The 8,093-nt window shown below is 39.0% G+C and overlaps 1 pseudogene; it reads right to left on the bottom strand.

Moving 5' to 3' along the window:
• Nucleotides 1-518: 518 nt before the first annotated feature.
• On the bottom strand, nt 519-1,136 carry LOC121487349 (annotated as a pseudogene).
• Nucleotides 1,137-8,093: the final 6,957 nt, after the last annotated feature.

Below are 8,093 nucleotides of genomic sequence, written 5' to 3'. Positions count from 1 at the left end.
GAGTAAGAGTGGGAGAAGGGAGATGAGTCAGCAGGTTTCAGCAGCCTGCTTAGACCACAGTGGTAGCAGTGCAAGTCATGGAAAGGGGTTTCGGGTTCTGTCATCCACTTCTAGTTTGTGGGTTTTTTCCCACAATTCTTGGATTCCATCTGGGTGTCCTACAATTACCTCAATTCTGACACTATCTACAAGGAGATGGTATTGGATCTCACAGGTTTCTACAAAACTCTCCTTACTTCAGACAGCAGTCACAAGTCTGCGAGGTCCCATGTGCTTGACTAATTGGGTGCACGTGAGAGGTTCCCATGACCCGCCTACTTGGGTTCAATTAATTTGCTAGAATGGCTCACAGAACTCAGGAAACTAGTTTACTTACTAGATAATTGGTTAATAATAAAAGCATAGGACTCAGGAGCATCCAGATGGAGGGGTGGAGAGGGCAAGGTATGGACCTTCTTTTTTTTGGGCAGATAAAGGTTTGTTTTATTGAATAACTGATCTGATTAATGCTGAAGCCACTATGTACAGACAAGAGAGAGGGAGTTGTAGTTCTTGGTCTCTTCTTCCTTGGACAGAGTCTTGATGATTTCCTCCTTCTTGGCCCGGAGCCACTCTTCATGGCGATTGCAGGCCTCCTTGGTCTTAGATCTGCAGGCCTCAGCCTGGTCAGCCAGAAGCTTCTTGCGAGCCTTGTCTGCCTTCAGCTTGTGGATGTGTTCCATAAGAATACACTTGTTCTTGAACACGTTACCCTTCACTTTCAGGTATAGGCTATGATACATGTGGCCGTCAATCTTCTTAGATTCACAGTATCTTCTGAGCAGCCTGCGTAGAATTCTCATCCTCCTCATCTATGTTACCTTCTCAGGCATTTGAGCATTGGCAGTACCTTTTCTCTTACCAATGCCCATATGCCTGCCCTTCCGGTGGGCCAGAGTGTTTTTCCGGCACCAAGCTCGGGAATGGATAGTCACAGGCTTCCGGATTATCAGCCCATCTTTGATCCGTTTTCATATCTGCTGACAGGAGTTTGCATTGGCGACTTCATTGGTCTCATTGGGGTCCAACCAGACCTTCTTTTTGCCACAGCAGAGAACACTGAAGGCAAGCCTCTTCTGAAGCCTGAACATACTCATGGCTGTGGCCGCATCGCCAAAAGGAAAGAACTAGACATGGACCTTATGTCTCTTCCAAGAATAAGCCACTCTCCCCAAACTCCACGTGTTTGCCAACCCAGAAGCCCCCCAAACCCCACCCTTTTTAAGTTTTTGTGGGGCTCCATTACATAGGCATGATTGATTAAATTATTGGCCAATTTTGATTGATTCAACAACCTTCAGCTCCTCTCCAGTCTCCTCTTTCAGGAGGTCCAATCCCCCAATTACGTGGTTGGCTCCAATGGCAACTAATCCCCATTGTGAGATGCTTTTCAAAAGTCACCTCATAACATACAAAAGACACCTTTGTTGCTCTCATCTCTTAAGAAATTTCAACAGTTTTTGGTACTCTGTGCCAGAGGCGAATACCAAATATGTGTTTCTTATCATAAATCATAGGATGACAGGTTAGTTACATTTAGATGTATTGCAAATTTGGATGCAAGAGAATTTCTGTGAAATTGGATACGGTGTGTATGTGTTAATGGTGAGCCCTAGGTAGATTTCAAGGTTTGAAGCTTGAGTAACTGGGTGCCAAAGGAAGTAGTTTTTACAAATTGTAATTGACATACATTATTATATTAGTTTCAGGTATGCAACATAGTGATTCACATTTACATACATTACACAAAGATCACCACTGAAAGTTTAGTTTCAGTCACAATACGAAGTTACTATGATGTTATTGACTCTATTCCCTATGCTGTACTTTACATTTTTGTGACTTACTTGTTCTATAACTGGAAGTTTGTGCCTCAATCTCCTTCACCTATTTTGCCCATCTTCCTACCCTCCCTCCTTTCTGGCAATCACCAATTTGTTCTCTGTATTTGAGTCTATTCCTATTTTGTTTTGTTTGTTATTTTGTTTTGTTTTTAAGATTCCACATATAAATGAGATCATGCAGTGTTTGTTTCTCTGTCTGACTTACCTCATGTAGTATAATACCCTCTAGGTCCAGCCATGTTGTCATAAATGGCAAGATTTTAGTCATTTTAAGCTAATATTCCATCATATAAGTACAGAACTGCCATATATATATATATATATATATATATATATATATATCATCTTTTTTTTATCCATTCATCTTTTGATGGACACTTAGTTGCTTCCATATCTTGGCTGTTGTAAAAAAATGTTGAAATGAACATAAAAGTGCATATGTCTTTTTGAATCAGTGTTTTTGTTTTCTTTAGATAAATACCCCCAAAAGTGGCAATACTTTATTGTATGGCAGTTCTATTTTTAATGTCTTGATGGATCTCCATACTGTTTTCCACAATGGCTTCACCAGTTTACAAGTCTACCAATAGTAGGAATTCTGTTCCTGACAGAAATGGGGGATTAGAGAAATTTGTGCAAAAAAAAAAAAATCATGGGTTAATTTTTAGATTATATGAAGTGATAAAACAATAATTAGATATCCATTTAGATATGTGGACCTAACACTAGTAGAAAATGTGAGCATATGAGAAATTAAGACTTTTAGTCAATAATAATAAAATCAAGAGCAAATATTTGTTGCATCTTTACTATGGAGCAAACATTCTTCTTAGACTTTCTACCTGTATTATTTAATTTCAGTTTAACAATTCCACAGGTTAAGGACTTTTATTGTCCTCATTTCAAAGGTGAAGAAGTTGAGAGGCAGAGAGGTTAATTGCCTATTACAACTGCCAGGATCCTGTTTGTGGTGGTTTGACTCTGGAGTCCCTATTCTTACACAGGGACTGTGCCCTGGCTTATGTTAGTTGAATATAAAAGTTTATATTCAAAGTAACAGAAAAACTAATGGTAACATCTCCTTTAAGTTCAGTCACTAAATTTTGGTTTGTTTGTTTTTTTTAACTTTTTCTTTATCAGGTTGCCTGGGTGGGTCAGTCAGTTAAGCATCTGCCTTCAGCTTAGATCATGATCTCAGAGTCCTGGGATAGAGCCCCACATTGGGCTCCCTGCTCAGCAGGGAGTCTGTTTCTCCCTCTCCCTCTGCCCTTCCCTCCACTCAAGCTCTCTCTGTCTCTCTATCTCAAATAGACATAATCTTAAAAAAAAAAAAAGCTTTCTTAATCATGTATAAACTTACACTTTTTTTTTTCTTTTAAACATGCTCAAGATGGGCTCTAAAAATAACACTATTAAATTTGGAATAAACTTAGAGGCTGCTATCAACTGGTCATGCAAAGTGTCAGAACCCTGAAATGGAAGCTCTCTGGTGAAGAACCAGCCCGCTAAGAAATCTTCATTTTGCATTGAGTTATGAAAGAAAATTCTCTTAACAGGATTGGAAACTGAACTAGAAAGAAGAAATAAATTTCGAAAGAAAGGAAAGTACCATTCAGAGGCAAATGAGTCCAGAACAGGTTAGGAAGGAAAGTAGCAAAATTCCCATGCCAGGAAGAACAGGAATTTAACTTCCTTTATTGACTGAAAGAAAGTCTTGAAAAGTAAGGACTGCCATAAATCCCCTCTCCCACTACACAAACAAATCTTGCTAAGTTTAGCCCTTATTTTACATTTGTTTCCTCCATTTATTTATCTTCCCACAGTTTGCCACTCTTCGAAGCCCAAAAAGCTTTTCCATCATCATGTCACATATTAACAATTTTTCAGTCTTTGTTGAAATGGCATATAAGCTCTTGGGCCTATCTACTTCTTTGGGTCTTCACTTTTGTCATAGGAAGGCCTCTTCTTCATGTACAGATTAACAGCAAATAAAATTTGTATGCTTCTCTTCTATTAATCTTTGTCAAATTGACAGGGTCCCAGGTAATGAACCTAAAAGGTAGACATTAAAGTTTTTCCTCCCCTACACCTGCTAATTGAATTCAAATGAATTCATACATCTAACTAATTCTTCAATGAGAGTAGGGAAGATAAAGACACAACAGTCTAGGGAACAGAGTTTATAACAATGTTGCCATTAATAAAGTTAATTCCGTTTGTCAGAGAAATGTAGTGCACTTGTTCCTCACATGGGCAACTTCACACAGAGAAAACTGATCCTACGGGAGAGACACAGCCAATGTGGGTTACTAGACATGAATGTGAGCCATTTTTAATGTTGGAGATAGTAGAATTTCATCTCTGCTTTTGGAAAATCAACTCCAACTTATATCAGTGGATCAACAGCATATGTGTGTGACAGATCAGCCTTCAGACTTACTTTTTATTGGAGTGACACACTAGACAATAGACTAACAAAAAAATTCAAATATTTATTAAGGATACAGAAAGTAAATCATAATAAACTAACCAATCACATCTTATTCCCTCTTCCTCCAAACCTCCTTCAAGAAAAAGACATAGAAAGCACACACATGTATTTTCCCCCATTGTTTTGAAAACTATATCAAAAGTATGAAAGATTTAGCAGAACAGAGCTGTGCTACAGCAAGAAATTAATATCTATAATATTTAAAGACTACTTACTGTTTTCCCTCAATGATAAACACAGCCTAAACATCCTGGGCCTACTTTATTCCTAGATTCCTAGATAAACTGAGGGAAAAATTAGTAATTTAGAATAACATACCTGCCACTAATCTAAACAACTAAGGGCAGAAAAGAATTGGAAAAGAGTATTTCTAATCATCCTTCTGAAGAAAAATTTTCATTTGTTTGGTGCTTAGCATTCCTGTTGCCATTTGCCTACACATTTTTCATAAAACTATCTCCTATGTGTAGAATATAAGTCAAATCCACTGCTGAAAAGATGATGTAAATATCTGAATAAATACAAGTAAAGTTCCTCCAATTGATTGAAAATGAATTTTTTTTCTATTTCTGGTAAAAATTCCAAATATAAACCTTAATATTTAGCTTGATTAGTAACTCATGCCTCTACCTGTTTTACTACAGCAATTATAACTGGAGATTCCCCGTCTTTTTTGATAATCAGTGTCACTTCTTCCCAGGTAGATTCTGGCCTCCATAAGTAAGTACTACTCTGATCCCATTCTTAAAGTTGGTTCAGGCAAGCCCAACCGCCTGTATTCCACAACTAATAAATCTCACAAAGTTCATGGAAACTCCATCTACAAAGTATCTCTTCTCTAAAGCTGGGCTGCAGACAAATTTTTTATTTGCAATTAATTGTCTCCAGCTGTTGGAGAGCAAAGAAAGAACACTCCAACTTAAAGCATCAAATGAATATTTTTCATGTCCATGAGGTGCAAAGTTCATTTTGCTCATGTGAACCCCACAGAATAGGAAGGGGCATAAAAAAACATTTAACCTAATACTTTCAGCTTCATGAGAGAGGAATGAGGCTCAAAGATTGTGAGTTCTAGGCCTAAGATCAAATTTATAATAAGTGGTTGGTCCAGGACATACTCTGAGTCTAGAGATTTTGTATAGTATATGTTTTCCAAACATTTTTCTACTTCCTTAAGAAGAAATCCTACATACTATGACCCACCTTCAGTTGTATACTGCAAGAAGTATGTGTGTGTGTATGTGTGTGTGTGTGTGTGTTTGTGTGTATAAGTGTGGTGGGTAGGCATGGAGAAAAGCAGGCGATGGAGGAGGGTAAGGGTAAAAGGGTAAAGTAAGTGCAACATGAATAAAGATAAGCCCCAAGATCACGTTAGCCAATAGGTACACATTCTACCAAATTATTTCCCAGAACTACTAAAGGAGGAAACAAAATGGCCAGTTTGTGTCCTGCTTGTTTTTCCTGCTCTCACCGCAACTTCCTATGGAAATGATGTAGTGCAATGAGTTGGACAAAGGTTAAGCAGCTGGGGGTAAAAACAAGATAGACAAGGAGTTTGGAATACATAAAGTGCAACCCCTCAATTATTGAGCATTGACTGCAGAATTACATTTGAAGAGTACTAGAATACCATCAAACTTTTAGTTGGGAATTAATAATGTAAGCATTTTGCTCACTATCATAATCATAAGGCACCACGTAAAACCTAACCTTGTCTCAAGAAACCCTTTTAGGATAGTGAGACACACCCTTTCATCAAGAACCATGAATAAGTGGAGACACCCACCAAAACCACAGGATCACTGCAGTTCACTTAGTATACAATAAGAAGCATTGTGCCTTCTGTTTATAGCCTCATCTCTTTCTTCCAGCAACTTGGCAGCCACACAGTTGAGCCATGAGATTACTTGAAGGGATCAAAGGCAAGTCCCCACACAGCTCTCCAGCACAGAACCACTGTGAAATTATGGTAAATTATGTCAGCACCTCTCCATGTTTTTCCAAGTCCTCATCTGTAAAATGTTAACGGTAATCTGTGAAATGCAAATCCTGCATTTCCTTGTGTTCTTAGAACAGAGTGACAATGTGTGAGATCATGGCTACCCACATGGTGTAGTAACTGTGGTGTCATGGGTTGGGACTTGTCATCCCAGCCAGTGGTGATAAGGCTGGTGGTTCTTTGAAAGATCTTCACTCCCACCCCTCCACTAGTGTTGCTAGCAGAGGCTATCTAAAGGCCCACGGTTGATGCCACACACACACACACACACACACACAAATTGAGCATTGTACAAGTGCTAAAAAGGGGCCATGTGTTCCCTACCTCTGAGATTTCCCATATGCTGTTACCTTTGCTTGCCATGCTCTTGCCTCATTCAGACTCTGGATGACTCCTCATCATCCCCCAGAATTCGTGTCAGAGCCAGGGTCTCCAATAGGCCTGCTCCCTGTTCCCTCCAGAGCTTGACACTAGGGCTTTCTTAAGGCCTTTAGTAGAATCTGATGCATAGGTCTGCAAGCCCTTAACTTCTGTATTGGAATTAGATGTTTCTGTGTCTGTTGTCTTCACTCTATTGTCTTAACTCAAGAATTTAGCACTCAGTTGGTGCCCAATGGATTAAATAATAAATGAATGGTGAGTGAGTGAGTGGATTTTGCACAGAAATAATTACTTGAGGAAAGACATTATATTAATCTGGGATAGGCTACCTTTAATCAGAAAATTCCAACATGTGATCCTTTGAACAATTTTTTAAAATTATGTATTTATTTCTTTTATAGAGAGAGACTGGGGGCAGACAGAGAGAGAGAGTGAGAAAGTGTCTTAAGCAGACTCTGCCACTGAGCAGGGAGCCCAAGGTGGGCCTGGATCCCATGACACTGAGGAGCATGACCTAAGCCAAAACCGAAAGTCAGACACTCAACCCACTGTGTCACCCAGGCGCCCATCCTTTGAACAATTTATCCACCATCTAGTGAAAACAGTAAGCTTTGATGAATTCAACACTTACATGCTTATGGATCCCATACCCCCTCATATACACACATACATCTCACCTCCTGGGAAGTGCTGTGGTTACCAGTAAAGTCTTTGCTTTTAGACAAACATCCACAGACCACACAACAGCTGCTGTGAAGTATGTAACACATAGATGGACTTATAAATATCAGAATGAATTATTAGTACTCTCCTCACATACCCTGGGAGCCACTGCTTTTGAGTTGAAATCTGTGGCACTCTTCTTTTTTCACATTGTCCATACTTTTCTTAATTCCAAAATCTTGTACTCTGCTTTGTTGCTGAGAAATTACTTTTTGTTTCAGAGTGCTTCATGTGAAGTCTCCACTGAAGGTTTTTAAATTCTACTTTCCTGGCAGACTTCCTTATTTTTCAAAATGCTTACTTCTTAGGTCCAAGAAACCCTTTAGCCAGGAATCATAAATTTTCAGTATTTCTGGGGCTCTCTTTTGTTAAGATACCAGAGATTTCACTTCCCGTTCTTGTCATTCTTTATACAGGAAGCCCTTACCTGCTCCTGGCAATTTAAGTTATGAATTTTCTTACATGTGAGAACACTTAGGAATCCCCCATTTTTTCCAATGTGATCATTTGGTACAAATGGAGGGTGGGCCAAATGGAACAAATACAAGTGCAACAATAACAAGCTGATATGTTGATTCCCCCACCTTCCTATGGGAGTACCCACCCTCCCACAGCT

Source organism: Vulpes lagopus, chromosome 1 (assembly GCF_018345385.1).
Source record: "Vulpes lagopus strain Blue_001 chromosome 1, ASM1834538v1, whole genome shotgun sequence".
In the NCBI taxonomy this organism is placed as follows: domain Eukaryota; kingdom Metazoa; phylum Chordata; class Mammalia; order Carnivora; family Canidae; genus Vulpes; species Vulpes lagopus.
Note: the sequence above shows the minus strand (reverse complement) of the source record. Positions and strands in the feature narration are given on the sequence as shown.